Source organism: Pezoporus flaviventris, unplaced genomic scaffold (assembly GCF_033815535.1).
Source record: "Pezoporus flaviventris isolate CSIRO_AGI_PZ_B2104156 unplaced genomic scaffold, CSIRO_AGI_Pfla_v1 ptg000233l, whole genome shotgun sequence".
Taxonomy (NCBI): domain Eukaryota; kingdom Metazoa; phylum Chordata; class Aves; order Psittaciformes; family Psittacidae; genus Pezoporus; species Pezoporus flaviventris.
The window spans coordinates 1-10,283 of record NW_026892781.1 but is presented as its reverse complement, the minus strand read 5'-3'; the positions used below and the strand labels follow the sequence as shown (position 1 = coordinate 10,283).

The window sequence follows — 10,283 nt, the reverse complement described above, 5'->3', positions numbered from 1 at the left end:
TGTCTCTACAAACTGCCCCAATACACTCCACACAACTACAATATTTGAAACACAAAATCCAGACAATCATTACTCCCACTACATGGCCCCACGTACAGACCCTGTGAAGATGATCAGGAAGCCAGCTCCAAGAAGCATCATCACAGTGTAAGGGGGCAGGCTCAACCTTAGCGGACACCCCCGCGGAGGCAATGTTGACCTGGGTGGTATGAGGTTCTCCCGCCCATATCGCATGAAGCTCGGGCTTTTATACTGACCAAAATGCACACTCATTCTGACACAGAGGGCCAGCCTACGTCGGAAGAAGTGGCCAGAAATATCTAGAAAGGTCTCCAAGGGTCAATAGAAACGTGGACATATTTGTATTTGCCAACTTCTGGTACAAGAGTATCACAGAGAGACTGTATCAAATGAGTTGTATATGGAGCTCCAAGTCCATGGTCCATCACCGTTCACCTGATATCTTTGATAAGAGCATACGAGAGACCTTCCCACCGCAGGTCTTGATCTGGCACATACACTACCATGAAAGCACGCAATACATCTGCATCCCCACCCATCTTGCTTCTCCCTTTACAGCTGGCCAATTATCATGAGGATCTGGGGGATATAAATCAGGCTCCTTTTCCGGATCCATAGGCCCCGGGTCAAAAGGACTATCCAGGTCAGCATCAGAATTATCAGGCGTCAGAACCGCAGGAGCAGCAACAGCAGTCTGATGAATGTGCACAGGCTCCTCATAAATGTGTTCTGGAGTTTCATTTGTCTCAGCCATTTCAGCGTTATCAAGTGCAATTAAAACATTTTCTCCCACAGGTTTCGGGTGATTTGAGAGTACTGTAATTGAGTCAATTTGTGAAAGATTATCATCCCCTACCTGCGGCTGAAGAGAGTGCAACGCAGCAAAAACAATGTGCCAAGTATATTAATCAGGATTAATATCATGGTCATCAAATTGTACAGTTTGTAACTGCTGTCCCACATGCTTCCAATCCTGTATTTCATAAGAGCCTGTAGAAGGGTTCCAAGGACAATTGTGTCCTATCCATAGCAGCAAAAGAGTCACTTTCTGGGGGGACACTCGATACCCTTACCCCTTTGTAATCCGCATTAACATTTGGTGATGTAATTGCTGCGCTCTTGTTGCAGTCTGCCCCATTATGATACCCCGGCTGCTTCCTTACACCCATGTAAAATACCTGCAGGGAAGGCTGGACAACAGGCTGAAAGGGGTGAATACTTTGCCAGAACTCCTGAGTAAAACGGAGTTATATAGCAAAAGAATTTGCAAAGGTAAAAGAAAAGGGGGAACTTTATATAAGGAAAGATAGTGCCTGGAAAATATAGGCTTAAAATACTTTTAGCTTAACTTAGGTCTAAGATAGAGAACAATGTTTATGTTGTAAGTCTGTGGTGTGATAACAGGATTTAGTAGTCTTACTAACATGAGTGAATTATTTCTTATCATCCTTCTAATTATCAGTTCATTTGGAGACAGTGCCTCCTGAGCATATGCTAGCTTCGGATACTCCTTGTCTGCCCATCCTGTTTTGCTTGCAATAAATTTTGTACGAAGGTCACACTGTTATAAAACTTTTCCAGCTATCAATATCATGCAGGATTGAGTCAAAATGTCTGGAAGAAATATAAGTATTACATAAACACTAATGTTATTTAAAGGCTATATGTTTTTATCAATGCGGTGTTTAATAAAACTGTGGTCAGACCTGCTTTTTGTATAGCCACATTGACCAACATTAGTTCTATTGATTTCTTTTAGTAACTTACAGATCAGACTTGGGTTCAGTTACAGATATTTTTCCTACATGAATGCTAGCCAATAATCATCTGGATTGTCCTACTTACTCATTTTAATGCCAGTACTCTTAAATTCATCATGTCTTCTGGAATGCCTTTCCCAATTTCAAATTTATTGAAAACATACAGTAACAATCTATATAGCTGCTCAGTCAGTTTGAATATAAACTTAGCTGAACATGTTACTTTAAACCTAGCTTTGATGGCTAACATGCTCCTGAGTTACTGCTGGAATAGGATGTGATTTCTCACTTTGTGAAGTGAGAAAAGTTTGGGGTTTACTCATATGCTCCAAACATAGAAAAAAATAAATTATTCAGTCTTTTGTGATTTACTAGCAACTTTTCCATCATTTCTATAGTCCATATGATTCTTAGGATTAACATAACACTCCCTAAATGTAACACTTCTAGCCATGGGAGCAACAAGGGACATGAATGATGCTGTGTTCTTTGCAGACATGATTGCCATTTACAGCACTGACTCATGGGAAGTAGTAGTAACCCTACATAAAATGTTCCAGACTAGCTCATGTGTTATCCCAAAATGGTGTGTTGAGGCAATAAAAAGCAGTCACTGTTCTGAGCATCTATTGAAAAGGCAGTCAGCTTAAAATCTAGCCAACATTCAAAAGTTAGTAATGTCCTAAAGGACTTGTGAAGATTAATTATAGAAACACGTCTGTCCTGCGATGTGTGTGATGCACACAGAAGAAGAAATTGACTTAAAACTTTTGAACTTAACCACAGATAAAAGTGCAGGCGGAGTAACCAGGAAAATATATTTGTTCAGCATTACTTGCAACAGCTGGTATGGCACTCAATGAGAAAAGTGTAGTTACACTGACTCTGTTCCTTTCAGAAATAAGTGACCTGTGAAGAGACATGAAGAAGCAAGCAAGTATTAAATCCACCTTCATTCCATCAGACAACAACTTCCCATATAAAAGACTTCTGCAAGAACATCACAACATGATGCAACAACAAATTTCTTTTTATTAGACTATCAACAGTTTATAACTGAGACAGCAGAGGACTAACTCAGATCTAGAAATTTCCTTTTATATTCGCCTCCGTACTTCCATACATCCCCCAACTCTTTTCTTTATATGCAGACAGTATAATCTTCATCTTGTCTAGGAACTGTCATTCATTATTTTTTTCCAAGTAAACTTGAATAAGATAAGAGTTTAACTATCTTTGCACTACAGTTGAGCATATAAGGCTAATAGTATTTGTATTTTTAAATATACTTCACACACAATTAAGGTTGTTATAAGGCTTCTCAGAATTGCCAGCTGTTAATATTTATACTATTATGCTTTCACACATCAAGGTAAGATCTATACAAATGATACCATGAATACTCTGAGATCAGCTTAAGCCGAAGTGGTAAATTCACTTTGCAGAAGCTGAGATGTATTCGCACCCAGACTGCAGTACAAAACATGAATTTTCATTTCACAAACCACTTTTAAACAGTTGTCTTCTGAATGATAATTTCACTCTTGTGTTAGCAGACCGATAAAAAGCATGTAAAACATGTTGCCATTAAAGTTATTCTCCATTTAGCAAACAGTATGAAATAAACCCACATTCAATGGCAGTAATGCAACTTGGACCAATCCCCAGGTAGTCTCTTAAAGCGGTTGTTCTTCATGTATGTGTCCTGGGTTCAGCAGTAGCAGTCATTTTTCTCCCTCTTACGAGCTGGGGCAGCGCTGTGTTTTTGACTTTCAGCCTGGGAACAACGCTGATAACACGGATGTTTTCAGTTGTTGCTAAGTAATGTTTACTCTGACCAAGGACTTTGTGAGGGATGGGGAGGAGAATCGAAAGAATGCAACTCCCACGGGTTGAGACAAGAACAGTCCAGCAACCAATGTACAACACAAATCACCACCGCTACCACCAACGACAACAATGATAAGAGAAAATAACAAGGGAAGAGAATATGATACCACCCGCCAAAAGATGAGTCAGACCCAGAAGACCCCATGTCCTTCCAGGAAACTCCCAGTTACCCCTCCCCCCCACCCGGGCATGACGTGCTGTGGTATGGAATACCTCTTTGGCTAGCTTGGGTCAGGTGTCCTGTCTCTGATTCTTCCCCTCCTCCCTGGCAGATCATGAGCCTCACAAAGTCCTTGGTCAGGGTAAACATTACTTAGCAACAACTGAAAACATCGGTGTTATCAGCACTGTTCCCAGGCTGAAAGTCAAAACACAGCGCTGCACCAGCTACCAAGAAGGAGAAAAACTGACTGCTACTACTAAACCCAGAACAAGGCTGAACAAGCCCATATCTCTCAGCCTTTCCATATAGAAGTGCTGTATCCGTCTGGTCACCAAAAGTTGGGAGAATAAAACTCCTTAATGCCAATGTAGCTTTAAGAAGCAGGCATTATTTATTACGGCACAGGCGTAGGGGTGATAGCTCCGCCTAACGTGCATGCCAATTATTACAGGTTTTTGTTCTAAGCATTCATCTCATACATGCACATTATAATTACCAGAAGTCTTATACATATTATAATTTCTTCCCAGAGCTAATTAACATTGGTTATTACCCGCTAGAGCATGTGCAGTTTATTATGGGTGAGGGTCGCAAGGGTCTTTGGGACCCCTGGTGGTCGTATCTTTGTCAACCTTTGGCTGAACTTCTATCGTCTTCCTTTTTATGGTCTTAGATTGGATTTTCTTCTAACTTTGTGAGGAATGGTTCCCAGGTCAGTTAGCTGGATAGGCACTTTGTGAGGAATAATTCCTAGTTCAAGATGCTGGAGAGGCAAAGAATGTTCTTCACCCTTTATCTTGCTCCTTCTTGACATATGCATGGCTTTGTTTAGTTAAAGTCCAACTTGGCAGTTTGATTCAGCTTTCAATCAGTAAAACAAGTCCTCTCTTATCATTCTGAGAATTTTTGTGGCCCTGCTCTGCACCTACTCAAATAGATCAATGTCTTTCCTATGCTGAGGTCTCCAGAGCTGAATGCAGTACTCCAGGCAGGGTCTCACAAAGCAGAGTAGAGGGGCAGAATCACCTCCCTTGACCTGCAGCCCAAACTACTTTTGATGCAGCCCAGGATACAGTGTGCTTTCTTGGCTACAAGCAAACATTACTGACTTATGTCCAATCCTTTATCCTCCAGTACCCTCCATGCCCTTGTCCACAGAACTGCTCTCAATCCATTCATCCCCCAGGGATTGCTCCAACTCAGGTACAGAACTTGGCCTTGTTGAACCTTATGAGGTTTGCATGGGCCCACTTCTCAAGCTTGTCCAAGTCCCTCTGGATGGCATCCTGTCCCTTGGGCATATCAACCACACCACTCAGCTTGGTGTCAAACACTACTGTTCCCAATATGGACACCTGAGGGACACCACTTGTCACTGGCATCCATCCAGACATTGAGCCATTGACCACTACCCTCTGGATCCAACCATCCAGCAAATTCCACCAAACAGTCCACCCACTAAATCCATTAAATCCATTTCTCTACAATTCGGAGAGAACAATGTTGTGGGGGACTAAGTCAAATGCCTCACACAAATCATAGGTGTTACTAGGGGTAGTGGGTTCAAGCTTAAACAGGGGAAGTTTAGATTACATGTAAGGAAGAAGTTCATTGCTGTAAGGGCGGTGAGGCACTGGAATGGGTTGCCTAAGGAAGTTGTGAATGCCTTGGGTGACATGGTTTAGTGTGAGGTGTCCCCCTTCTCCTATCACTACAGTCCCTAATGAAGAATCCCTCCCCAGCATCCCTGTAGACCCCCTTCAGATACTGGAAAGCTGCTATGAGGTCTCCACACAGCCTTCTCTTCTCCAGGCTGAACACTCCCAACTTACTCAGCCTGTCTTCATACGGGAGGTGCTCCAGTCCCCTGATCATCCTTGTGGCCCTCCTCTGGACATGTTCCAACAGTTCCATGTCCTTTTTATGTTGAGGACACCAGAACTGTACGCAATACTCCAAGTGAGGTCTCCCAAGAGCATAGCAGAGGGGCAGGATCACCTCCGACCTGCTGGTCATGCTCCTTTTGATGCAGCCCAGGATACAGTTGGCTTTCTGAGCTGCGAGCGCACACTGCCTGCTCATGTTAAGTTTCCCATCAACCAAAACCACCAAGTCCCTCTTCACAGGGCTGCTCTGAATCTCTTCTCTGCCCAACCTGTAGCTGTGCCTGGGACTGCTCCGACCCAGGGGTAGGACCTTGCACTTGTCATGGTTAAACTTCTTAAGTTTGCATCAGCCCACCTCACAGGCCTCTCCAGGTCCCTCTGGATGGCATTCCCTCCCTCCAGCGTATCAACCGAACCACACAGCTTGGTGTCATCGGCAGACTTGCTGAGGGCACACTCAATCCCACTGTCCATGTCAACAACAAAGATGTTGAACAAGACCTGTCCCAACACAGATCCCTGAGGGACACCACTTGTTTCTGGTCTCCAGCTGGACACTGAGCCATTGCCCACAGCTCTTCGCGTGTGGCCATCCAGCCAGTTCTTTATCCACCGAGTGGTCCATCTATCAAATTGATGTCTGCCCAATTTAGGGGCAAGGATATCATGCGGGACAGTGTTGAACGCTTTTCACAAGTCCAGGTTGATTTTCTGTGCTCAGTGTCAGCACAGGCACCACAGCTCTCTGTATGCACACTTGGACAACCAGTACTGAGTCAGTTTGTCCCATATTCAATTTATTTCTGCAAACATAAAGGCTTTGTTTTTTTAATTTTTTTTGGGGGGTGGTGGTTTTGTTGTGGGTTTTTTTTCATTTGTTTGGGTTGTTTTTTTTCTTCATTATCTGCAGTTGAATGGCTACTTTTGAAGTTTTCTAGTAAAGCTAGAGATCTTTCCTTTAGAAAGAAAATAAAAAATCACTAGGATGTGAGTCAGGAGTGGAAGAACCAAGGAAAAGAAGGGCAGAACTAATGCAAGTAATATTTGATAGATGAGTTTATAAACCCAGTCCCTTGCGAACTCCACCCTCAAAATGGCATTTACTGCCAGGGAAATTGGATCCACCCTGGGCTGATTCTAGCATCAGAAAAATACTCCTAAAACAGATGTGGGACTTACAGAAGTTGCTGTTTCATATCCCAGTAATTGATACTGTGGTGACAATCTCCATCTGGTACTCATGAGTCGCAGTCACTACATCTGCTAAGAGGAAGAAATAAAATGCTTTGCTTTGCTCAGAATCATTTGCCTTGTCTGCAGTGATGGTCCTATGAGTGAAAATTTGTTTGCTAAGTTCAAGCACTTCTTGAAAGGGATGGTGTCCCCTATATTGGTAAATTGGAGACTGAAACTCTCTGAGACTGGAAGGGGATTTCATTAATGCATATAAATATCTAAAAGGTGGGTGCCAAGAGGATGGTGCCAGACTCTTTTGAGTGGTACTCAGTGACAGGATGAAGAGCAATGGCCATAAGCTAAACCACAAGAGGTTTCTCCTCAACATGAGGAAGAACTTCTTTACTTTGAGGGTGGCAGAGAACTGGAACAGGTTGCCCAGGAGGGTCATAGAGTCTCCCTCTCTGGAAGCATTCAAAATCCACCTACATGCATTCCTGTGTAAGCTGCTCTAGGTGTCCCTGCCCTGGCAAGTGGGTTATACTAAATGATCTCCAGGGGTCACTTCCAACCCTAATGATTCTGTGATTCTACAGGTATGTCAGCCAAAAAGAAGATCAAGGAAAGCATACCTGACATTAACAAGACTGGTAACAAGCTGGTAACAGTGCACAAGGAGAAGGCTGAGGTACTCAAATGCTTTTTGCCTCAGTCTTCACTGGCAGGTTGTCTTGGGTTCAGCAGTAGCACTCATTTTTCTTCTTTGTAGCTACTGCAGTGATGTGTTTTCGACTTCGGTCTTGAGAACAGTGCTGATAACACACCACTGTGTCTAGTTGTTGCTAAGTAACATTTACTCCAATCAAGACTTTTCAGTCTCATACTCTGCCAGTGATGAGGGGCACAGGAAGCCGGGAGGAAGCAGAGACAGGACACCTGACTCAAACTAGCCAAAGGGGTATTCCATACCACAGCACGTCATGACCACTATAGAAACTGGGAGGAGGTACCCAGAAGGCCCAGTTCGCCTGTGAGGTGGGCTGATGCAAACTTAAGAAGTTTAACCATGACAAGTGCAAGGTCCTACCCCTGGGTCGGAGCAGTCCCAGGCACAGCTACAGGTTGGGCAGAGAAGAGATTCAGAGCAGCCCTGTGAAGAGGGACTTGGTGGTTTTGGTTGATGGGAAACTTAACATGAGCAGGCAGTGTGCGCTCGCAGCTCAGAAAGCCAACTGTATCCTGGGCTGCATCAAAAGGAGCATGACCAGCAGGTCGGAGGTGATCCTGCCCCTCTGCTATGCTCTTGGGAGACCTCACTTGGAGTATTGCGTACAGTTCTGGTGTCCTCAACATAAAAGGACATGGAACTGTTGGAACATGTCCAGAGGAGGGCCACAAGGATGATCAGGGGACTGGAGCACCTCCCGTATGAAGACAGGCTGAGTAAGTTGGGAGTGTTCAGCCTGGAGAAGAGAAGGCTGTGTGGAGACCTCATAGCAGCTTTCCAGTATCTGAAGGGGGTCTACAGGGATGCTGGGGAGGGATTCTTCATTAGGGACTGTAGTGATAGGAGAAGGGGGACACCTCACACTAAACCATGTCACCCAAGGCATTCACAACTTCCTTAGGCAACCCATTCCAGTGCCTCACCGCCCTTACAGCAATGAACTTCTTCCTTACATGTAATCTAAACTTCCCCTGTTTAAGCTTGAACCCACTACCCCTAGTAACACCCTATGATTTGTGTGAGGCATTTGACTTAGTCCCCCACAACATTGTTCTCTCCGAATTGTAGAGAAATGGATTTAATGGATTTAGTGGGTGGACTGTTTGGTGGAATTTGCTGGATGGTTGGATCCAGAGGGTAGTGGTCAATGGCTCAATGTCTGGATGGATGCCAGTGACAAGTGGTGTCCCTCAGGTGTCCATATTGGGAACAGTAGTGTTTGACACCAAGCTGAGTGGTGTGGTTGATATGCCCAAGGGACAGGATGCCATCCAGAGGGACTTGGACAAGCTTGAGAAGTGGGCCCATGCAAACCTCATAAGGTTCAACAAGGCCAAGTTCTGTACCTGAGTTGGAGCAATCCCTGGGGGATGAATGGATTGAGAGCAGTTCTGTGGACAAGGGCATGGAGGGTACTGGAGGATAAAGGATTGGACATAAGTCAGTATGTTTGCTTGTAGCCAAGAAAGCACACTGTATCCTGGGCTGCATCAAAAGTAGTTTGGGCTGCAGGTCAAGGGAGGTGATTCTGCCCCTCTACTCTGCTTTGTGAGACCCTGCCTGGAGTACTGCATTCAGCTCTGGAGACCTCAGCATAGGAAAGACATTGATTCTATTTGAGTAGGTGCAGAGCAGGGCCACAAAAATTCTCAGAATGATAAGAGAGGACTTGTTTTACTGATTGAAAGCTGAATCAAACTGCCAAGTTGGACTTTAACTAACAAAGCCATGCATATGTCAAGAAGGAGCAAGATAAAGGGTGAAGAACATTCTTTGCCTCTCCAGCATCTTGAACTAGGAATTATTCCTCACAAAGTGCCTATCCAGCTAACTGACCTGGGAACCATTCCTCACAAAGTTAGAAGAAAATCCAATCTAAGACCATAAAAAGGAAGACGATAGAAGTTCAGCCAAAGGTTGACAAAGATACGACCACCAGGGGTCCCAAAGACCCTTGCGACCCTCACCCATAATAAACTGCACATGCTCTAGCGGGTAATAACCAATGTTAATTAGCTCTGGGAAGAAATTATAATATGTATAAGACTTCTGGTAATTATAATGTGCATGTATGAGATGAATGCTTAGAACAAAAACCTGTAATAATTGGCATGCACGTTAGGCGGAGCTATCACCCCTACGCCTGTGCCGTAATAAATAATGCCTGCTTCTTAAAGCTACATTGGCATTAAGGAGTTTATTCTCCCAACTTTGGTGACCAGACGGATACAGCACTTCTATATGGAAAGGCTGAGAGATATGGGCTTGTTCAGCCTTGTTCTGGGTTTAGTAGTAGCAGTCAGTTTTTCTCCTTCTTGGTAGCTGGTGCAGCGCTGTGTTTGACTTTCAGCCTGGGAACAGTGCTGATAACACCGATGTTTTTCAGTTGTTGCTAAGTAATGTTTACCCTGACCAAGGACTTTGTGAGGCTCATGATCTGCCAGGGAGGAGGGGAAGAATCAGAGACAGGACACCTGACCCAAGCTAGCCAAAGAGGTATTCCATACCACAGCACGTCATGCCCGGGTGGGGGGGAGGGGTAACTGGGAGTTTCCTGGAAGGACATGGGTCTTCTGGGTCTGACTCATCTTTGGCGGGTGGTATCATATTCTCTTCCCTTGTTATTTTCTCTTATCATTGTTGTCGTTGGTTGGTAGCGA

General features: G+C 44.2%; 1 long non-coding RNA gene across 1 annotated transcript; it reads left to right on the top strand.

The window, feature by feature from the left end:
* Positions 1-224: 224 nt before the first annotated feature.
* Positions 225-923, top strand: LOC133263039 (uncharacterized). Its single transcript, XR_009741431.1, has 2 exons — positions 225-724; positions 772-923. It is a non-coding gene; the product is annotated as an uncharacterized LOC133263039 (long non-coding RNA).
* Positions 924-10,283: the final 9,360 nt, after the last annotated feature.